The sequence below is a fragment of the Pan paniscus genome, chromosome 2, assembly GCF_029289425.2.
Source record: "Pan paniscus chromosome 2, NHGRI_mPanPan1-v2.0_pri, whole genome shotgun sequence".
Lineage (NCBI taxonomy): Eukaryota > Metazoa > Chordata > Mammalia > Primates > Hominidae > Pan > Pan paniscus.
The window spans coordinates 150,025,125-150,049,448 of record NC_085926.1 but is presented as its reverse complement, the minus strand read 5'-3'; the positions used below and the strand labels follow the sequence as shown (position 1 = coordinate 150,049,448).

The 24,324-nt window shown below is 38.8% G+C and overlaps 1 long non-coding RNA gene across 1 annotated transcript in view; it reads left to right on the top strand.

Annotated features, from left to right (window-relative positions):
* Window positions 1-24,324, top strand: part of LOC130541370 (uncharacterized) — an 89,423-nt gene that overhangs the window by 46,425 nt on the left and 18,674 nt on the right. The window contains exon 2 of the long non-coding RNA XR_010111672.1: window positions 6,855-7,143. This is a non-coding gene — a long non-coding RNA (uncharacterized LOC130541370). The remainder of the gene's footprint in view (window positions 1-6,854; window positions 7,144-24,324) is intronic.

The following is a 24,324-nucleotide window of genomic DNA, read 5'->3' as shown; positions in this document are numbered from 1 at the left end:
CAGGTGATTTACTATGAGTTAGTTTTCTTATTTTGTGTAAAGAGGAACTTTACGAAGGCCAATTTTTTTCCACAGAAACTTCTTCCTTTAAGTAGATACAGCTTGTCTGAAGTATGAATCTATCATTTAAAAAAAATAGTTCAAGCCTGTTGAAGAGGCTTTATTATTTTTGCAACCTGCCCAAACAGAATTTTATATTATATGATAGCTTTGTTACTTGTCAATAACCATATAATTCATTTAAACTTCATTACTTGTCAATAACCATATAATTCATTTAAAAGAGAAGAAACTAGGCATTAAACAAATATCTTTACAGTATTTAAATTAAAATGTAGCATGCTGATTTCTGACTAGGAAAATGAAGAATAAGTGCCAACAGGAGACACTTAAGAAACTGCTATTACTTCTTTCATCTTCCCAGAGAATTATCTGTTCTCTGCATATCAGAATTCAGGCACATCATCTCCAATTGTTTGTGTACCTATCAATCTATCCTAAGAGAATCCTAGGTCCTCCAAGATAGAGACTATTTTATTATGTTTTATTTTTCCAGCATACTCAACATGTTGAATGCATGAATAACTGTACATATGAATGAGTGAGTATAGACATAATTTTCGTAAAGTTTAAAAAATATTTACGACCATGATTCATGGTAAAAAAATACATTTGTACATTGGGATGCAAAACAGAAGAGTGTGCATACACACACAAGAAAAAAACAAAAACAAAAGAGTTACAAATCAATATTCATCTTTACTCCATGTACCACTCTCTGGTATTTTCTATTCATATCTATTTCATTGGAAAAAATAAACTTCTTGGTGAACTAAATTGATTTTATGAGTCATAAACTGTAATTTAGAAAACTAATTTGTGGAATAGAAAAACATATAAGAATCAGCTTATCCCTAATTTAACTTAAATACAGAAAACTAGTAAATATCAGGTATATTGACACTATCCATGTCATAAAATGTCCTGGAAATAGTACAGAAAAGATTCTTGAGGGTAAATTTTTGAAGAAGGCTTCCGGGAGAAGTTTAACTCTACTTGAACCTTAGCATTTTAGAATTTTGATTACAGAGAGAAGCTGAACATTCAAAGGTGTAGAAGGTAAGAACAAAAGCAAGAAAAAACAGAAATGAGTGTAAGATGAAGAGGTATGACAGCTGTAAAGATCACAGAGTCAGGCTTGGAGAGATAAAATGTATGAATACTAGACTGAAGACTTTATTAGGACCTCAAACAACATTTTCTCTTTCTCTCTTTCCTTCTTTCTCTCTCTCTTTCGTTCTTCCTTCCTTCCTTTCTTCCTTCTTTTTCTTTCTTTTTTTTTTCTTTCTTTCCTTTCTTTCTTTCCCTTCCTTCCTTTCTTTCTCTCTTTTTCTTTCTTTCTTTCTTTCCTTTCTTATCACTGTAACATCAGCAAGCAAAACTTTTCCCTTTGGTCAAAAGAGATAGACAGGGAACACAATTAGTCTATTACAATATTATGAAAAAGAAGTGATAAAGATTAGGCTAATTTGGAAACAACTAAAAAAGAAAAGTAACTGATTGCTTAGGAGACCAAGCAACGTAGGGAATTAACCCTTTGCATTATAAGCTCTGTCATCTGGGAGATACTGGTAGTGATGACAGGAATAGAAAAGTTAGAAATAATGGACTGTTTGAAAGGGCTGTTTGAGTATTTTTGAGGCACTCCTTCTCTACACTAATGACTGTTTCAATACCCAGGCTTACCTTTCAACGTGAGAATGTGTAATGGTTATTTTTAGCTAAAGGTTTGCAATTTTCAAGTATGCTAAACTTCAGTATTGAGGCAGACTGCTGCAAACAGGCAAACATTCTGGAAACTGGGTAAATCAGATTGCTTGTGGTATAGCTCTCTAAATCTCATGGTTTACCATCATTGAGATTCAGCATATAATCTTGATTCAAAGGAAACAAACAAACCAGCTATCAAAAAATAGAGTAAAATAACAACAACAATAAATACATAAATTCTCAAGAAGCTAACTACATCAAGAAAACATTTTGAATACTTTACAAAACTTTCACTGAAGTTACTTATTTCATTCATAATAAAAAAATTGGCCTTAGGCATAATTTTCAAAAACTGCTTTGTTTCCATTTATTAGATTTTAGAATTTCTAACCAAGGCTGACATTATCTCCCACTACTTCTACTGCTTTCCTATTCCCAAGTCACTAAAACTAAGAAATCACAAGGGTTGCCTCTAATAGATACTTTTGGCAAAAAACCTAAATCCAACAGATACAGAAATGTAATATAGAGCACCCTAAATCACCCAAGTCAATTCTCTTTGGGCCTTAGAATATTAGTTGAGTGTTATTTTCATGACTTGTCTGATTTTTCTTTTTGGATCTCTCTATCTAGAACAATTCAGCGGTTTTATAAATAATATCTTTCTATGGTTGATTCATTTTAACACCATGATTTTATGTAAAATGGGAATGTCTGGTTTGTCATTTTTATTTTTTTCTCAGACTGAAAACACACCTTCAATGAAAATAATAGTCAATGGAATAGGGTAAATATTAATATCTACAGGATTATTATGAGTTATTAAGGTGAGTATGGCAGTCTCACACTCCAAAGAAACGAACATCTACAACTTCAGAATGTGTTCAGATGTTTATAGCATACAACATATCATAATACTTCATAATTACAAAGCACCTTTCTTGAAATAAACTCTAGTCTATTTCACATGTTCTCATAGTTTCTTTGGAGTTGTTCCAAAGATACATTACTGTTTATAAGGTAAAGTGTGACACATGGCAAGTTCCTACAAAATCCATCTGAATTGAAGAAAGGAGATCAAAAACTAAGCAAGCTGAGTAGATGTCTCTGTGTGAGAAAGGCCTCTTCTGTTGTGATCTACAGAACTAATGAAAAGAATTTTTCCAGACACCACAGCATAGGGCTGCAGTGGGTTCTGCCTGTTAGTCTGGAGGAATTATTGTTTCAAAATATCCTCGTTGAATGTCAGGAATGCCCTAAGAGTCGTTTTTCCTCCTAGGTCCTAATGGCTCTTAACTTACATTAAAATGTTTTCTGGATTTATATAAGTGCTAATAATGACAACCTTTAGAAAAAATCCTGAGTTACATGTCATGGATTATTAAAACTACAGGAACAATTTACTTCTGGCAGGTCAAACAAAACTGGAACTTAGTAAGCATATTACCGCAGTGCTGCCTATTAGAAATGTCTTATGAATTAGTAAAAACATCTAAAATATTATTCTTCCTATGTGACAGCATATCTTATAAAGAACTAATTATTCAGAATTGAGTCACTTTTTCTGTTCTTTGCAATGAGTTTAAGTGGTAGGAAGAGAGAGGTAGTGTTAAATATCACAGATTCCACGACCATCCAGTCACAGAAGTGGTTTAATTCTAGAAGGGTCTGAAAATAGTAATAGGATTATTACCAAAATATGTTACGGGATAACAGCAAGGATTGACTGGAATTGCTTATGTAAAGTTTCTGGAACCCTTTTAGCTGGTCACAAAGTTAGAGCTGAGGTGCTCTGCATCTTCCGCATCCTGCCACAGATAATTCTGTAAAATCTGCAGAGATGGTAGGTAGTAGCTCTATACCATGCTTAAAAAAAATTGCAGTCCATCTGAAGTACAACCACATTCTCATAAATCACAGATGTGTTCATTATCAAAAGGATCCTCAAGTTTGAAGTAATTTCAAAGTCTGGTAGGCCTGTCTCATGAGCAGATTGAAAAAGTCACACACATGATCTGATAACACCTGGGAGATATACTTCTGCCCTGAAATTTTTAATGGTGCTTCTTTTAGGGGAACACTTTTTATTTGAAACCTTTCTTGGTACAGATAAAAGTGGGGTCGCTTTGACTGCAGAGGAGGCCCTGGAGCTCCTTCTGCTCCAGTGTCTGGGGCAGTATTGAAGAACACAGGTAGTTTTAAAAAGCGTAAAATCATTTTTGAGGTTCAGTGCCCTGCAAATAATCATTCTTTTTTGAAATTACCTGTTTATTTTCCTCAGAAACAAGATAGAAACCTACATATGAAGAGGAGCTTTCAATAGTAGAGTTTCCAGTAATAAGGAGGAAATTCTCTAGCCTTTAAAAAATGGAAAAAATTAAATCTTGCTCTTTTGAAAGACTACATGTATTACTGTTTCTAAATTTTCCTAGAAAAAATAAAGCCTTTGCTTAAAAAAATACAGCATTATATAACTATGAAATCCATAGATCTTTTATACATTTGATATGTACATCAGTTCTGAGCCAAAAGCACATAAATTAAACCACCATAAAATAAAATATATATATAATTATAAAAAATAATGTTATTCAGAAATAAAGTGCTATAAAAAGAGGCTGAGATATTAAAGATACACCTTATTTTCATTTTCTGTCTCCTCAGGCATGGGTTAATGTGAAAGTATACACTGTTCTATTATAATTCAAAAATACTTAATAATCTTTGGAGGAAAAAACCTACTTATTTCCACACTTGCAGATTTTTTTATTGGTAAAATTGAGAGCATATGCCACCTTTGGGATCTAAAGTGTTGCAGTTAATAATAATTCTGTTTACCATGATAATGGCAATCATATAACTTCACAATTTAATAGGTGGGATTTAAAAAATAGTTTTATGCGTCAGTTTATTTTTGATGAGTTTAATCTAACTGGTTGCATATTTTGTGACTTCTTTATCTATATTTAGTACTATCTTTTCCTTCCTTTTTCTTTTTGAGATGGAGTCTCACCCAGTCGCCCAGGCAGGAGTGTGGTGGTATGATCTCGGCTCACTGCAACCTCCGCCTCCCAGGTTCAAGCAATTCTCCTGCCTCAGCCTCCTGAGTAGCAGGGATTACAGGCACCCACCACCACGCCCAGCTAATTTTTGTATTTTTAGTAGAGACAGGGTTTCACTGTGTTGGCCAGGCTGGTCTCGAACTCCTTACCTCGTGATCCTCCTGCTTCGGCCTCCCAAAGTGCCGCTGTGTCCGGAATTGGTGGGTTCTTGGTCTCACTGACTTCAAAAATGAAGCCACGGACCCTCGCGGTGAGTGTTACAGCTCTTAAGTGGCGCGTCTGGAGTTTGTTCCTTCTGATGCTCAGATGTGTTGGGAGTTTCTTCCTTCTGGTGGGTTCATGGTCTCGCTGGCTCAGGAGTGAAGCTGCAGACCTTCGCGGGGAGTGTTACAGCTCTTAAAGCGGGGCCTCTGGAGTTGTTCGTTCCTCCCAGTGGGCTCGTGGGCTCGCTGGCTTCAGGAGTGAAGCTGCAGACCTTCGCAGCGAGTGTTACAGCTCATAAAAGCAGTGGGGACCTAAAGAGTGAGTAGTAGCAAGATTTATTGCAAAGAGTGAAAGAAAAAGCTCCCACAGTGTGCAAGGGGACCCTAGCGGGTTGCCACTGCTGGCTCGGGCAGCCTGCTTTTATTCTCTTATCTGGCCCCACCCACATCCTGCTGATTGGTCCATTTTACAGCAAGCTGAGTGGTGTTTTGACAGGGCGCTGATTGGTGCGTTTACAATCCCTGAGCTAGACACAAAGGTTCTCCACATCCCCACTAGATTAACTAGATACAGAGTGTGGACACAAAGTGTTCTCCAAGGCCCCACCAGAGTAGCTAGATACAGAGTGTCAATTGGTGCATTCACAAACCCTGAGCTAGACACAGGCTGCTGATTGGTGTGTTTACAAACCTTGAGCTAGATACAGAGTGCCGATTGGTGTATTTACAATCCCTGAGCCAGACATAAAGGTTCTCCAAGGCCCCAAAGTAGCTAGATACAGAGTGTCAACTGGTGCATTCCCAAACCCTGAGCTAGACACAGGGTGCTGATTGGTGTATTTACAATCCCTGAGCTAGACATAAAGGTTCTCCACTGCCCCACCAGACTCAGGAGCCCAGCTGGCTTCACCCAGCGGATCCCTTACCGGGGCTGCAGGTGGAGCTGCCTGCCAGTCCAGGTGCCTTGCGCCCGCACTCCTCAGCCCTTGGGTGGTCGATGGGACTGGGCGCCGTGGAGCAGGGGGTGGCGCTCCTCGGGGAGGCTCGGGCCGCCCAGGAGCCCCATGAAGGGGGTGGGAGGCTCAGGCATGGCGGGCTGCAAGTCCCGAGTCCTGCCCCGCGGGAAGGCAGCTAAGGCCCGGTGAGAAATTGAGCGCAGCGCCAGGTGGGCTGGCACTGCTGGGTGACCCAGTACACCCTCCGCAGCCGCTGGCCCGGGTGCTAAGCCCCTCATTGCCCGGGGCCGGCAGGGCAGGCCGGCTGCTCAGAGTGCGCGGCCCGCCAAGGCCACGCCCACCCGGAACTCCAGCTGGCCCGCAAGCGCCGCGCGCAGCCCCGGTTCCGGCTGGCGCCTCTCCCGCTACACCTCCCTGCAAGCTGAGGGAGCCGGCTCTGACCTTGGCCAGCCTAGAAAGGGGCTCCCACAGTGCAGCGGTGGGCTGAAGGGCTCCTCAAGTGCCGCCAAAGTGGGAGCCCAAGCAGAGGAGGCGCCGAGAGCGAGTGAGGGCTGTGAGAACTGCCAGCACGCTGTCACCTCTCACTGGGATTACAAGCGTGAGCCACCGCGGCCAGTCAGTGCTATCTTTTAAAGGTTTTTTTGTTTTTGTTTTTGTTTTTGTTTTCAGTCAATAAACTTGGACTTTGCACTTCTAACTAACTTGATACAGCTCCAGACAAAGCTAAGAGTCTAGATAAGCAGTCAGTCCAGTTGTGGATTGTGTCAGAAAAATGACTTTGGCAACTCATGTAGAGACTATGCCCAGGTTCCCGTGTCCATAAAAATTGGTATAATAACACTCATTCCCCTTTTATTTTGCAGACATCATAAAGATGAATAAGATAATTAAAGGAACCCAAATATATGGGCATAAACATATAAACCTGAGGTAGGACTATTATTATAATGATGTTAAACAATGAGCATATTCAAAAGCTGAGTAATTAATACAAACTGTCCAAGACCATTTTTAAATATTGCATGCATATGGAAATTTGGAAAGCAAGAAGGAATCACAAGCTGGGCCACTGGGAAAGTTCGAGAGCCCTAATCCTGCCAGAGGCACTGCAGGGTGTAGTCACTTTCAACACTCCTGTCTGACAACTCCCAGGTGAGTAGAGAGATTTGCGTCTTTCCCACCAGCCTGTGCTGAAAAAGTTTTCCCTGCTATTTAAAAACAGGCATGGTTCCTCTCACTTCTGGTAGGCGCAAGGGTCAGAGGCCTAATAGGACAAATAACCTTTCCTTCTCCGACCCCAGAAAATGTCCACATTAATTGGAATTGAATATTGAAATGTACCACTTTTGCATATATCTAAAACTTGCAGCCTCTGGCTTCATTATGAGTCAGATGGCAAATTGGAAAGACTGTGGGTGGGTCCTGAAACAAGGCTTTGAATGTTTTCTGCGTCTTTGTGAGCAGCTAGGCTTTCTACTGCTTGTAACATTAAAGTTGAATATAAAACTGTCATTTAAAGAAAAAGTGCTAGAGCATCTCTTTCCTTCCCGGCTGTATTTGGGATCCATCGACCCTTCCACAGAGAAGTCTCCTTTGAAGTCCCCTTTCTGACCAGGTTTATCTACCAATTATTTTTTTCTTCTTCAGCTTTGAATTTATTCTTGTTCATACTTATCTCAGTTGCAGTTTTTCATTTATCTGGAGGATTATTTGATTAGTGCCTTCCTTGCCAACTGGAAAGTAAGTTAGAGTAAATCGGGGCTGTATTTACTAGGGCTGCCGTATTTATCACAAACAAACAAAAAATTACAGGACACTCAGCTAAATTTGAATTTCAGATAAACATAGAATAATTTTTAGTACAAGAATGCTGTTTATCTAAAATTCAAATTTAACTGGGAATCCTGTATTTTATCTGGCAACATTTTTAGTCACAGTTTACCTTCAAGGCTTATCATAGTATTAAGAATATTGTAAGAGTTCAATTAAAATGTCTTGAATGGATGAATGCCAGATTGCAAGGAGGAAGGAAGGTATCATAACATTTTAGACAGTTGCAAATACATAAGATTGCACACTGTATACTTATAATTCATTTCCAAAAACACTTCCTTGAAATAAATTTTCAAAAGCCAGGAACGACCCATAGAGCTCATAGATAAAACTTTTTTGAGTAGTAGTCAGTAAAAATGTCATACCACAATTCCACCATCAACATACTTTCGATTCTCCTGATTTCTATACAGAAAAGGTAACAAAAATCATATACACATCACGTAATTAACTAAAAACCAAATTTGAAGCAAGAAGACTCTCCTCATTTTTTACAGTGTTGATTGAAATACAGCAGGTGAAGCTTACAGAATGTGTAGTTATAAGTAGAAACATTCACTAGAGATCAAGGGGTGTAGAAATAGCTAGGAAAACTGGCAAATAACCCTCATCAGGTTTTGCGTGTACCTCAGATATTGTTCTTTGTCATCATCATTATTATAATTGTTTGACCTAATTGCTGTCTATAAATTACAAAGCAGATTATTGTCTTCTCAGACCGTTTTCATGTTTCTCTATTCTTTCATTAATTTCAACAAATACTGAATGTCTTGTGTGTAAAACAGTGTCTAAAACAGAAAATAAAAACCTATGTAAATGTGTTAAAGACTTACATAAAAAGTATTCTTATGTGGAAATACACACATTTTTTTCCTAAAAAGAATTTGCTAACTTAGCAAAGGCAAAGATTGCAAAGCACAGAAAGAATCCATTATGACGACAGTACAAGTTAAGACATGTAGAAAGAGAGTGAATTCCCTCCAATATACGTGGTTTGGCCCCTTACCCTCCATAATCTATATATTAGCCATTTCATTGTTTGAATATTTCATTTTAGAACACCATTAATAAAATAAATTATACCATAAGTTTAAATTTCTACTGCTGTATATAAGCATACTTCTACTTTGCTCTTTTTTTTTTTTTTTTTCTTAGAGGTGAAAGGATCCAGTAAGACTCTCCTTCTTGTAACAATGCTTTAGAAAACCACTTTGTGGTAGATTAAAGATGAACTACGGATTTTTTACTGTTCTTTGCACAAGAGGTGGAGCTAAATTCCTGTCTCCTTGAACCCATGCTGTCCTTACTGAAATGTTTCCTTCTTTTCTATATACTTTGACACAGTGTGTCTAAGATTGTAGGTTTTCTTTTTTTCATTCTTTTTTTAAAGTGTTTAGTAGAACTTGCTGGAAAAGCCATATCTGAATTTGTTTTAGTTTTGTTTTTGTTTTGTCAGAAGATTTTTCACTAGGGATTCAAACACTTTAATGGTTATGGGACTATGGTATTTTCTTTCTTTTTTAATTCAGTTCCCAGGAATTTGACCAATTTATGTAAGTTTTCAAATTTACTGGCATAAAGCTCTTCATAACATCTTTATATTATCTTTAAAAATTTCTGCATCCGTTATGTCTCTCTTTTGTTGTTAAAGTTAATTATTTAAGCTTCCCTACCTCTTTTTCTCACTACCTTCTCGATCTCCCTTTCCTTCTCCTCCTTCCCTTTCTCTTTCTTCTTTGTTAAAGTTGCTAGTTTTCCCAAAAAAATAGTAATATGTTTTTGGCTTTGTTGATTCTTTCTATGCATTTTTCTTTTCTGTGTTAATTTCTCCATTTTCTCTTCTGTTCATAAGGATGAAAGGTTGAACGGATATTGCATGGTCAACTAGCAGTGTGTCTCACACCCAATTGGAAACTGCATTCATGTACCCTAGAGGGCTAAAGAAAAGCAAAAATTTCATAAAAACACAATTTCAAAGGTGAAATTCAATAGATTATCTATTTTAAAATTGTATATTTTTTAGTAAAGAATTTGTTCTGGCCCTGGCCCTTGGAAAATAATCTCTAAACTCTTAGGAATATCCCCAGTGATAGGAGTGTCTTTGTTATTCATGGGAGCCTTGTAAACTACATCTGCTAGTTTATGCTAACAAGGTGACTCCTGGTGGATACTTCTGACCACACCTGTTAGCTTAGGCTAATGAGTTGACCCATGGTGGGCCTCTTGGGCCATGTGATATCAGCCTGAGCTCTGAGAAGTAGGAGGATAGAGACTGAGAGCAACCATGTGGGCAACCAATTAATCAGTCAATCATGCCCAAGTCATGAAACTCCAATAAAGAGTCTGGGCATTGAAGTGCAGGTGGGCTTTCTGGGTTGTCAATTCTCTAAGCATATTGTCACACACTGATACCAGGAGGGTAATTTTTCCTTAGGGCAATGGAAGTCTTGTGTTTGGAACTCTCTAGACTGTGCTCTGTGTGTGTCTCTTCCCTTGTTTGATCTTAATACATCCCTTCCCAGTTTCAAGCCATAACTGTATGCATAATAGCTCTCAGTGAGTCCTATGTGTCCTTCTAGTAAATTATCAAAACTGGTGGTGGTTTTGGGAAACTCCTGAACTTGTACCTTGTGTCAGAAGTCTTACATACAATTGTCAGTCTAGCGAACTGTGTCCTCAAAACTTGAAGTTTGGCTCAATATAGATATTTGGTGTCAGAAGAAGTGAGATTCACTAGAATAATCCTGAGTCACTGAAATATGTAGTTTGGGAAGAGAAAGAATGAAAGGGCAAATGATAACAAACTTTTGATTCTTGGATGACTACAGGGTCAGCTACGGTATGAAACTACTTATGTACCTCAGTTCATTATTGGAGACAAAACTTATTAATGGAATTTTGAAATAATAGCTCCAACTCCCAGACAGTTGGTTCACTGCATACGTAAGGAAATTCAAAGTAGAAAAAAACAACAACTATACCATCCCCTGGTCATGACTATCAGTAATAGTGAAAACAAAAGTAAAGGAGAATGTTTGAAGTGGGTCCTGACACTGGGCCAAACTTAGATTCTGGCTGGCCCAAATTACAGTCTCTGGCTGCAGAGCCCCTACTAATAGGAAAAAATAAAAATAAAAGTGAAGGAGCATGTTAGGGCAGATCCTTATGCTTAGATTCTGGCTGGTCTAACCTACAGCCAATAACCTCAGAGCTACTTTCAAAGGAAAATAATTATGCTGAAACAACATAACAAAGAAGATTGGAATGATTTTTAAGAGAATGAGCAAAACAAAGGGGTAAGAGACAAGGGACTCATTCCAGCTAGGTAGAAATCTTATTTTTTTTTTTTAAATTATACTTTAAGTTCTGGGATACATGTGCAGAACGTGCAGGTTTGTTACATAGGCATACACTTGCCATGGTGGTTTGCTTCACCCATCAACCCATCATCTACATTAGGTATTTCTCCTAATGCTATCCCTCCCCTAGCCCCCAACCTCCTGACAGGCCCCAGTGTGTGATGTTCCCCTCCCTGTGTCCATGTGTGCTCATTGTTCAACTCCCACTTATGAGTGAGAACATGTGGTGTTTGGTTTTCTGTTCCTGTGTTAGTTTGCTGAGAATGATGGTTGAATCTTTAAATAGGCCGGGCACTGTGGCTCAGGCCTGTAATCCCAGCCCTTTGGGAGGCCAAGATGGGTGGATCACTTGAGGTCAGGAGTTTGAGACCAGCCTGACCAATATGATGAAACCCCATCTCTACTAAAAATACAAAAATTAGCTGGGTGTGGTGGCACGTGCCTGTAGTCCCTATTAATCGGGAAGCTGAGGCAGGAGAATCGCTTCAACCCTAGAGGCAGAGGTTGCAGTGAGTGGAGATTGTGCCATTGGACTCCAGCCTGGGTGATAGAGCTAGACTCTGTCTCAAAAAAAAAAAAGAAAAGAAAAGAAAAGAAAAGAAATATTAAATACTTATTAAGAAATTAGATGAATAAATCAGACATTGATAGGATGAAGATAAAAGTCTTAATGTAACACTCTTGGAAGTAGAGTGGACCAGTGGGAACCCCTACGGGTCCCCAACATTGAAGGACCATAAATAAATTTGCTTTGTTCACCCTAGTTTAGAGTAGTATGAAAAGCCACAAGAAAATAATGACAATGAGAAAGCTAACCTTCAATTGCCTGTAATGATGGTTCTACAATCTAAGCAAGATAAAGAATATTGAGAAGGCCTGGATTCCTTAGCCCAATCCCCAGCTGGGGAACAAAGGCCATATGCACTTGAGTGAGTAAAATGGCCAGGGGGTAGAAAAGAAACATGTCTAGGATTCCTTGACATAGAAGCTCCATGTACTACAGGCCAAAAGCCTATTGTTGAAGTGCTTACCCGGCCTACAGTTAGATTGGGAAGATATAGCAATGCAATGATTAATAAACTAAAGATGGGGCCAGGTGCAGTGGCTCATGCCTGTAATCCCAGAACTTTGGGAGGCCGATGTGGGTAGATCACTTGAGATCAGGAGTTCAAGACCAGCCTGGCCAACATGATGAAACTCCCTCTCTACTAAAAATGCAAAATATTAGCCTGGTGTTGTAGAGCACCTATAAAGCCAGCTACTCAGGAAGCTGAAGCAGGAGAATTGCTTGAACCTGGGAGACAAAGCTTGCAGTGAGCCAAGATTGTGCCACTGTATTCCAGTCTGGGTGATAAAGCAAGTCTCTATCTATTAAAACAAAAAAGAAGAAGAAGAAAAAAAAAGGACACTATTAAGAGAGTGAAAAGACAACCCACCTACAGAATAGGAAAAAAAATTTGTAAATCACATCTAACACAGGATTATTATGCAGAAGATATGAATTTCTATAACCCAACAACAACTCAAGAATTTTGGAGGCCAGGCACAGTGGCTCACGCCTATAATCCCAACACTTTGGGAGGCGAAGGTGGGCAGATCACTTGAGATCAAGAGTACGAGACCAGCCTGGCCAATATGGCAAAACCCCAGCTGTACTAAATATACAAAAATTAGCCAGGCGTGGTGGTGCACGCCTGTAATCCCAGCTACTCGGGAGGCTGACACAAGAGAATCTCTTGAACTTGGGAGGCAGAGGTTGCAGTGGGCAGAGATCGAGCTGCTGCAGTCTAGCCTGGGTGACGGAGCAAGACTCTGTCTCAAAATAAATAAATAAATAAACTAAAGATGGAGAGTTATATAAGAATTGAAATGTTTGAATGGACTTTAAGTGGAGCAATTGCATCTCCTTTATCTGAATGTATTATTAAAGATGGATATTCTGTATGACTGGGGAATATTTCTCTTACTTACTGTAAAACAGAAGGTGTATCAATCTGCCCATTTTCCTATATTGATTGGACATACCAAATAGGAACAATAAGTTTGCGGGAACCCAGAAAAGTGGTTAATTTGAAATATAGACCGGAAACTGGAGTGCTGGTATGGATACATTCTCAGTACAATAAGCCTGTGTGAAACACATATTGGGGCTTATGGCAAAAGACTGTAAGTGCTTCCTAGTAATGACCACTGAGATTTTGGACCTGAAAAATATCCACTGAGAGACAGCTATGTTGCTATTGTGTGCCATTTAAGACAGCCCTATACTGATGGTCAAATTGGGAAATTGAATGAAAACCTCCTATGTCTGCAAAGCAAAAAATAATCTTGTAACCTGAAATACCCATATGTCTTTAGTGATGTCAAAGAAACATTCTGATGGAGAAGACAATGCCCAGAAAAATTCTGTAATAAAATGAAAATGGTTTATACGGGAACATGCTACTAGTGGGGGAATTCGAGGAGGTGCCATGAATATCTTTCCCCCTAGAGCTGACTTTGAAACCACCTGAAGACCTGCTAAATCCTATTGCCACTTAGATGGTGCCTATTAACAGCTCTTGATTGATCAACAAAGAGCCCCTTGGTTTATAGTTGGCAGTTCCAATGTGAGTGGATAACACTTTATTTGGAAGGCTGATATTCTAGTTGAAAGAGGTAAAAATAACTTAGGCCGGCAGGCAGAATTGCATGCTATTTGTCTCTATATTTGAGTTTTTACTGAGTCATATGTGATGGTCAATATCCTGGCCATAGGGTTAGGCATAGAGGCAATAGAAAACTAGCCTATTAAAGGGATACACATATGGAGCATAGCCCTAAGGAAATCACCATGGGAATTTGAGGGTTGTGTTATAGTGGGATATGCTGATGCCAATCTGAAGACCCCACCAGGATCAGAAGGTGATTGGAAGTGGCAAATAGATATCCTGGTATACTTGCTCGAGGAGGCCACCTGGATCCATGAAATGTGTGGACAGTGGAGCTGCAGCAATGCAGAGATCTGCCAAATCTTAGACATATTCCTTTTATATACTCTGAGGAAGAAATTGACAATAAGAACTGTCCAGTCTGCCAACAAGAAAGACAGAGACTGTTAACAGCTTTGGGTCAGAGTCCCCAGGGGGAAGCTCCTGCACATAGCTGGCAAGTAGGACTGATGCTGGTAGCCCCTGGAGACTACAAATGAGCCCTGACAGGAATAGACACTCTGGCTAGGCTTTGCATACTCAGTGGTAGGTGCAAATGCTCAAAATACTATAAAAGGACTGGAACAGAAGATACTGCACCAATTTGGACTGCTAAGTTACATTTCTTCAGACCAAGGAACACATTTTACAGCTCATAATGTCCAACAATAGGCCGAGAGATATAATCTTCTGAGTAGCAGTTTAATAGGGAATTAGAATAGGCAGTTGGACAATTTGTTGCTAAAATGGAGTAGGTAAAAGCAAGAAAGGTTGGTTTACACATCTTCATGAATGTGTTTTCACACTTAACATGAGGAGGTCCAAGAGAGGGTTTCCACTAGATAAATTCTACTTTTCTGGGGAATTTGGGGAGAAATATATGAGAGACGATGCTGGTGTGACTACGCTATTTCCGACCCCACCCCAACCTCCTCACCATTACTCCAACTTTCCTTTTTCCTACCTGATACAGACCTGGGACTATGAGTGCCAGAAGTGGGAAAGATCTCTAAACAAAAGACTGTAACTATACCTTTACGCCTTTATGTCACAATTCCTAAGGCCCTAATGGGGTGGGCCGTACCTTTACCCTATTGAGCAAAATTAGGGTCAGTAAAAAATGTAGCTGTATTGCCTAGTGTTTGAGATAACCTACTAGTTATGTGACTTTGTAATCCCACCCTAAATAAATAAGAGAGGATGGTAGGGGGCTGGAATGGGGGAAACACTTGCTAGACTACTATTGCTGTTAGCAATATGGACCTGCACAGTGGCCAAATCTCATGTCTCTTCCAAAAGTGAAAAAGTTTGGACAAAACTAAACAGTTAATAGAGCTAGGGAGTAACAGTAGCTGAGTAAGGGAATGAGTGGATATATTATGCAATGAGATAAGTCAAATATTACATTACTACCTTGAGGGAGGTTCGGTAAAAGAATTGATACTCTCTATTAGCTCAATTATACCAGATGATGGTAAAATTGCTTTTGGGACCTGGCAAGGTTGAATGGAAGGCTGCAAACCTGAGTGGCATCACTGTGGGTCACTTTGGTCCTATGATGGTGGACTGGACTAATTGTTAATGACTGAGTGAAACTCTAGTAATGAGCCAGTATCTTTTGACTCTTATTTCGCAAGTTATATCTACTGCCCTACTATGAACATAACAATGGTATTTTTGGTAAGATTATAGAACTGATATGGATGGTCAAATTGAGAAATTGAATTTAACCCTCCTCAGGATGTAATATTGATGGAAAATGACTGATCTGAATTGATGAATTCAGTCAATCATCAGCTAATTTCTATGCTAGATAATTCTATAGAAGTTTATCACAAAGTACAAATAATGGTAAATCAAAGGATGAAAATATAAAAGTGTTGTAATGACTTTATAGGACAAACCAGTTCTTTCTTTAAACCTATCCTTACCCCATAATGGCTCCTCCAAATGTGAGGTATATTCATAATAACATTATTACTGAGTCCAAAAATTTTAGATAATGATATTTCATGTTATATTTGTGTTTTATCTTTTATAATCAAGAATATATTTCAAAGTCTTAAAAGGCTGTAGAGATGTTAATGGGGACATCATGTGTGTGTGTGTGTGTGTGTGTGTGTGTGTGTGTGTGTTTGAGACAGTGTCTTGCTCTGTTGCCCAGACTGGAGTGCAGTGGTGCGATCTCGGCTCACCACAACTTCTGCCTCCCAGGTTCAAGTGATTTCCTTTCCTCAGCCTCCCAAGTAGCTGGGATTATGGCGTGTGCCACCACTGCCTGACTAATTTTTGTATCTTTAGTAGAGATGGGGTTTCGCCATGTTGGCCGGACTGGTCTCGAACTCCTGACTACTTCAAATGATCCACCCGCCTCAGCCTCCCAAAGTGCTGGGATTACAGTTGTGAGCCACCACACCTGGCCATCATTTATTCTTATACCACTAAAAGTACCATGAGTATGTTAGGCTGAAGCATATGAAAATGTAATTTTGAAACAAAAGTAGCTCAATATCAGTGATTTTATATAGTTCAACTCAATAAACCTTTTGTTGTTGTTGTTAATAGAAACCCAGGTAATACTTTTTTTTTTAAATAAATTCACTATATATATTAGGTGGGGCTAGGCCCTCTACAAAGTGAATTAAGATGATGAGAATTATGCCAACAGGAAATTTATTGCCAAATTAAAACATACACACAAACCATCCAGAGAAATTTCCCAGAGGTAGTGTATGAAAGGAAATTACTTCCCTTTTGTACTTTGTGCTTGTTGAGATAATCCATATTGCTATTGGATACAGTTACACATAAAACACTGGAGCTTCACTCTACTCTAGCATCTTTGAAGATATTTTACCAGAGATGTTTAGACCTTGATTTCACTCATTTATATGTATGTTTTTCCCACTGATGGAAAATAGTAAAATTAAATTAAAAAAAACTTCAGTAACAATAAAAAGTATAAACAAAGTAAACAGTTACCTCTGAACTTCTAAATAATCCAACACATCAAAGATGTGTATTTGTAAATTTATTTGTAAATGTCAGCAGCATACCTTTGACTGAAAAACAAAAGCAAAATAAAACAAAGCAAAAAGCCAAGATGTTTATCCATATTATGCAGTCTACTTAAATTTAAAAATTAAGGCTTCCTTTGTGGTTCAAACCCGATACTTTGTTGAAGTATGTTAAATGTAAAACCAAACCAAGCCAAGGTGCAGCATATTATCTTCATCATTATTTTCTTTGAAATTAGTCATAGTTTCAGAGTTTTCACCACCTCACCTTTCTTTGAGAACCTGGGTTCTAATTTTGTCACTTGGCAGGACATCTCATAATGGGTTTCTGGAACATGAAATCTACTTGGTAATCTGGTAGGATAATATTATTTTCTCTGTCTTGTGGAATACTATAAAGTCTTATCTTAATCATGTTATTTATAGAGGGACTAAGGCAATTGATATTTCCTTCCTTGCTTCAAACAATTGAAATTTATAGAGCTGGCAGCCCTGCGGTTAGATCTTTCTTGTCCTGATGCTCTTTTGCAAATTCTTCAAGGGTTTGTCCTGATAGTCTGGATGTAGTACACAGCTCATGATTAGGGACTTTATGATACCTTCTCTCTCTTTACATTGTCTGATAAAAGAATGGATTTTGGAGTGAGATTGACTATCATGACTTAGTGGATAGTAATAGTTATTAAATACATTATTGTAAGGATTAAGTAAAAGTGCTTCTGTAAATCTAAATGCAAGGCTTTGAGACCTACATTCAATAAACATTCCATTTATTCCCCTTCTCACTTCAGTGTATTCTTTTCTCTATGGTCCATTGATGGCTCTAATTGCTTGGTATGGAGTACTGACTTTTTCTTCTCTCATTTGCTATTTCTAGTACTCTACCTTTCCCATAGGCATAGCAAAAGTTCCCTGGTCTTTCTTTACATTTACGTTCTCTGGGGAGTATTCTGAAGATCTTCAAATTCAGCCTCAATTCTTGATTTCAAGGGACACCATTTAAAAAAATTTTAATGTATTAGAGACAGAGTCTCATTCTGTCATGCAGGCTGGAGTGCCGTAGTGATCATAGCTCATTGTAACCTCGAACTCCTGGGCTCAAGTGGTCTTACTGCCTCAGCCTCCCAAGTAAGTAGGACTACAGGTGCATACCAGCATGCCTGGTTAATTTTTATAGTTTTTTTTATACAGACAGAATCTCACTCTGTTGTTCAGGCTTGTCTCCAACTCCTGCCATCAAGCGATCCTCCCACCTTAGACTCCAAGAGCTGGGATTATAGACATGAGCCACCATGTCCTGCCTCAAATGACACCATTTGTAACTCCTAGCACAATCTCTTGGCACTTATGACTTCTTTAAAAACTAGCTGCTTAAGTCCTTGATTTTCTTCTATTTACCAATAAACTCTGTGAATTTTATTTATAGCTAAGCTTTCTATGAAATGTGAAAATTACCCAAGAAAGTTACTTACCCAAGAAAATAGGCTGGTGAAACTCTTTTAAATTATATCTTAGGCCATTCATGAATCAAATTCAATCACTGTCCCCATAGTAAACTTCATCGTTGGACAATCTTAAACAATTCTTCTGGGTAGCTGTTTGAGGATACTGGTTGTGATAAGCACTGAGGATTCAACAGTAAACAGATGATGGTTTTAGGCTTAATAAATATATTGAGCTCTGACCTCAGATAATAATCTAATATTTAAATAATGCTTACTATGTGATAAGCACTATTCTAACTACTATACATAATAACTTTTAATATATAATAAAACAAGCCTATAAGGAGGTGGTTACTATAATTATCTTCACTTCACAGGTAGAGGAAACAGACATAGAGAGGTTAAACAATATGTCCTTGTTCACACAGGAATCTTAGCTGTCTGGCTTCAGATATTGTATCAGACATCATTAATGTCCTGCCACATTGTTCTTTGGCCTACCTCTGATTTTATCTGCAGTGGAGGTGGTAAATTCCAGAATGCTTATAACTTCTCACCTTAGGCACTTAGATATCTATACTAGTTGGCCTGAGAACTTTCTCTCGCTATTGTTTAGCAGCTTGCTCAGCTCTCATGCAGGGAAGCTCAGAATTGCCAAATCTTTAATGCCTCAGAGGAAACTCTGTATGGGGGATGGGTATGGTGGATAAGTACCCTGGTCCCTCATCTTCCAGGGGAACTATTGTGAGGTATGCTCTACAGAGTTTCTCAGAGGGCTCCGAATGGGATGGAGCTCCTGTTGCTCTCAGGGGTAACCCACTTATTGGCACACTTTTGTCTCTTTTATTCTCTTTCATTCCTCACTCTTTCATCTGTGCTTCCTGGGATCACCTTTCATAAAAGTACCTGTCCCTATGTCAGGACTTGTTTTTGAAGCAACATAAATTAGGACAGATGCTGTGCTCTTAATGTACCATGCTGCCTCTCCACAATCTTTTTTCTCCTTAGTTCATTTGGTCTCTGCTCAGAAAGCCCTTCCACGCTCATGTTAATTAAAATATTTATTTGATAAGGTACAGGCTTGGCTATTATTAAAAAGCAACCCAATAGTGAGAGTTTCAAAAAAGAAATGCATTTTTTTCTCATATAACATTCGAGAAATAGACAGGTGATCAATGAGAGGGAGGCACCTTCTTCAAGCATCTCTCAGGGATACAGATCCATTCTATGTGGAGGCTCTGCCACTCCATGGAGGCCATGGGAGAAAAGAGGAAGAAGAGTAAATTTTATTAAGCATGTCTCTTCATGTTCTATTGGCTAAGATGCAGTGAAATGGCCAATCTTAGCTATAAAGAAGCTAAGAAATACAGTTGCTACCCATTCCCTGCTAACATTCAGGGAAATGGACATTGAGGGTAATTAAAAGTCTTGACTGAAAATGGTATCCCCTGTCTATACATTGCTCATCCTGCTTTATTTTCATAATTACATATATCTATTTCTTGTCTGACTCCTCTACCAGAATATAGGTGCCTTGTTGTAGAGACATTGTTAGTTTTGCTCACCATGTAAATCCATGGCCTTTAATAGTGCCTTTTGTTAGTAATCACTGAATGAGAGTTGAATGAAGAATAAATGAATGAATAATCTGTTATGTCCTCCAAATGTCCCCAAGTCTCTAATAATACACTAGGATACACCATAGAAAATGAATTTTTGGCTATCTGTATAAGTGCAACCATGTTTGTATTTAAGAGATACTTTATGTGAGATGCTTTTATCTTGTGTATAATCTAATGAAGTTCAGGATAATTTATTTTCTAATAATTATTTTCACTCTCCTCAAAGAATATTATAATGATATTTCCTCCAATATTTAGTTTTTATATCAGTCTTTTTATAAAAATTGATGTATACAATTTTCATATTTGAATCTTTATTTTTTAAAGCAAAAGCAAATATTGGTAAGTTATACTCCTGTAGCTAGCTATATTGTAGCTCCTGGTAATTGACTGGGCACAGCTCCCATGGAGAAGAGGCATTATGATTGTGCCGTTGCACTCCAGCCTTGGCAACAGAACCAGACCCTATTTCTGAATAAATAAATAAAACCACACACATACACACACACACACACAGACACTATATTTGTATTATAAGGCCGCTGTAACAAATTACCACAAACTTGGTGGCTTTCAACCACAGAAATTTACTATCTTGCAGTTCTGGAGGCTAGAAGTCTGAAATTTCCAGGGCTGTTCTTCCCCTGGGGTTCTAGGAGACAATCTTTTCCTTGCCTCTTCAGCTCCTGGTGGCTGTCCCAGCATTCCTGGGCTTGTGGCCACATCACTCCAATCTCTGAGTCTCTTTCACATCATGTTCTCTGCTTTGTATCTATATATTCTGCTCTTCTGTATGCCCCAAATGTCCCTCTGTCTTTCTCTGATAAGGACACTTGCCATGAGATCTAGAGTTCACCAAGATAATTCAGGTTTATCAATTCATTTCATGATCTTTAACTTAATCACATGTGAAAAGACTCATTTTTATTTTTATGTATTTAGGGGGTACAAGTGTAGATTTCTCTCTCTCTCTTTTTTTTTTTTTTTTTTTTTTTTTTTTTTTTTTTTGAGACAGAGTTTTTGCTGTTGTTGTCCAGGTTGGAGTGCAATGGCATGATCTTGGCTCACTGTAACCTCTGTCTCCCAGGTTCAAGCGATTCTTTTGCCTCAGCCTCCTGAGTAGCTGGGATTACAGGCACCTGCCACCACACCTGGCTAATTTTTTGTATTTTTAGTAGAGATGGGTTTTCATCATGTTGGCCATGCTGGTCTCGAACTCCTGACCTTAGATGATCCACCTGCCTTGGCCTCCCAAAGTGCAGGGATTACAGGCATGAGCCACCACGCCTGGCCCAAGTGTAGATTTCTTAAATGGATATATGGCACTGTGGGGAAGTCTGGGCTTTCAGTGAACCCATCACCTGAATAATAAACATTGTACCCAATAGGTAAATTTTCATCCCTGATTCCCCTCTGGAGTCTCTAGTGTCTATTATTCCACTCTGTGTGTCCATGTCTACCCATTGTTTAGCTCCTCCTTGTAAGCGAGAACATGTGGTATTTGATTTTCTGTTTCTGAGTTATTTCATTTAGTAAAAGGGCCTTCAGTTCCATCCCTATTGCTGCAAAAGACATGATTTCATTTTTTTTATTGGCTTTCCAAGGATTTTAAATAAATATCTTTTTTTGGGGGGGGACAGGTGCTTTTTTGGCCTACCGTAGTCCACCATAGGCCCCAAAGACTAATATCCATCCCACATGGAAAATACATGCACCCCATCCTGACATCCCCAAAAGTGTCAACTTACTACAGCATCAGCTCAAGTCCAGACTCTCATCTAAATCTTGTCAGCTCAAAAGCCCCACATATTATCATCTAAATTATTTAAATCAGATATGAATGAGATTCAGTATGATCCATATTGTGACAAAATTTCTCTTCATCTCTGGACCCATAAAACTATAAAATAAACTATCTGCTTCCAAAATACATGAGACAGGAATTGAAAACAAGCAAATTCTGCAGACCAGCAAAGCATGTCTCTAGGCTAGATTATAGCTTTGAGTTTCTCTATTGTAGACCTCCAGCAGAGTTCATCCAGAGAGAGATTTGTACATCTTGTGGGGGTGAGGAGAAATTAATGAGCCATTTTGGGGATGTAAGAGAAGGCCAAAGAGCCTTCATGATTGGGAGATTTTGAGACAAAAAAAAAAGGAAGGAATTGCTTTGAGTAATAAACAAGCATCCCATCTAAATTTTAAAAAAGGTTTTGAATTCTTGGATGCTGGGATTGACATTTAAAGGACTGGGCATTTCCCAACAGTTACTGAGCATTTCCCAAGGAGAGGAATGATGGCTAGACACAATATGCAGGAACAGGAAAGTGTAGAAACAGGTATGCTTTTATTCAACTTCAAGTTTTTCACTTTGAAAGTTCAGAAAGTCTATTACCTACAACAACCTTATGCAATGTTGTGCAGAATGTTGGAGAATTTTCAGGGCCCCTGGTTGAGGTGGATTGTAGAGAAATAACAGCTTTTAAAAGCCAAGAGAGTAAGAGGAGATGGATAATTAACCAGGTACCAAAAGTGTGTACTCAGTGGCATGAGATGAGTATCAAAAGCTTGTATCTACCCCTGAAATACCTCGAGGATCCTCAGAAATTTAAGAAAAGTTACTGGACTTGCAATATTTACGTGAAACAAGACTTTAGCATTTAATGTAAAGGTATTATGTAGCATTAGAAAAATATTGTATTCGGCCGGGCACGGTGGCTCACTCCTGTAATCCCAGCACTTTGGGAGGCCGAGGCAGGTGGATCACGAGGTCAGGAGATCGAGACCATACTGGCTAACATGGTGAAACCCCGTTTCTACTAACAATACAAAAAATTAGCCCGGTGCGGTGGCGGGCACCTGTAGTCCCAGCTACTCGGGAGGCTGAGGCAGGCTAATGGCGTGAGCCCGGGAGGCGGAGCTTGCAGTGAGCCGAGATCGTGCCACTGCACTCCAGCCGCCTGGGCGACTAAGGGAGACTCCGTCTCAAAAAAAAAAAAAAATTAAAAAATATATATATAGTATTCTTTTTCTTTTTTCTTTCCACGATGACCTTTTCCCAAGCCTGCCGCAAGAAAGAGTCATGTTGGAACTGTTACAGAAAGATTGTCATAAGAAACCAAGGGCTAACATTCAACATCTGGCATTTAAAATGGGATTTTGCAGCATTACAAAAGGCTTAAAAGATAGGTTTTTTTAGAGATAGGAAGTAATTTCCAAATTCCTTTCGTTCATATTTAACAATATCATGGGTCATGTCTAATAATCAGATTTTAGATCTTCTCCCTTAACTCTGAGAAGGTACCCACATATGATATTAAGTTTTAGCCACGAGGTTGAAGTCCAAAAAAAGAGAATATGTGTTAGATAATGTAACAAAGAGGTCCAGAGATGTTAGGAGAAAAAGAAAAGAGAGAGAGGCCCAGCATTTCGCTTTCTGGAGCCACGCCATGTTTGCTTATGGCACAGGCAGGACTCCTAGGTTGTAGGACTTCTGGCTGGGAAGCTTGACAGGGCTGCAGAGTTTCTAAAAGAAATCTTGTGGGTCTGGTCCAAATGAGAGATTGCAGCCAAGCAGATCTCAGAGATTTCTTTAGTACCTGTTAAGACCAAAGTAGGGCAGGTGCCAAGTAGAGGTGAAACAACAAGAACCCGACAGGACTCAAGAGAGATCAGATCATGGATTGCCCAGGTTGTTACTGCCAACAGGGCAAGCAGCACAAGAGTGTCATTGACGTTGAGTACAAAAGATGCCGAGGATCTGGAATGAAACTGAGAATGTCTAATTCCCAACATTACAAGTCTAAATTGACCATCCCTCCTGGTTTTCCCAGGATGGCCCTGAGTTGTGTCTGTTGTCTACATATAATTATTAATTTGGTGGTTGCCCTACCTAAGCCTTCCTACTTCTACACATTTAGATACAATCTTAGAGAGGAGCAAGTAGGGGCAGTAGGGCAAAATTCTGAAATTTTTATTAAAGGAATCTAAAACTTATTATATAAAAGGACTCTGAATACTGTATAGGATTAAAATGATTGGGATGGGCTGACATAAACAATAATAATATCTATCAATTCAGATTTAGAAAAAATTAGCCATTATATTACAAAGAACAATTTCATTTTTCCTACGGCATTTGAGAGTAAGTTGCCAACCTGATGCCCTATCCTTCCCCTGATATTTTAGCATTTTCTTCAAACTGGGCTAGTCTTTAAATATATCTATGACATAAATAAAATCATGCAATATATTTTGATACCTTACTACCACTGAATCAGATGTCATTCAAATATTATCAATAGTTCCAATAAAGACTGAACAATTATTTCAGTCTAATCTAATCCTCACATCCCATTCAACTTCCTAAT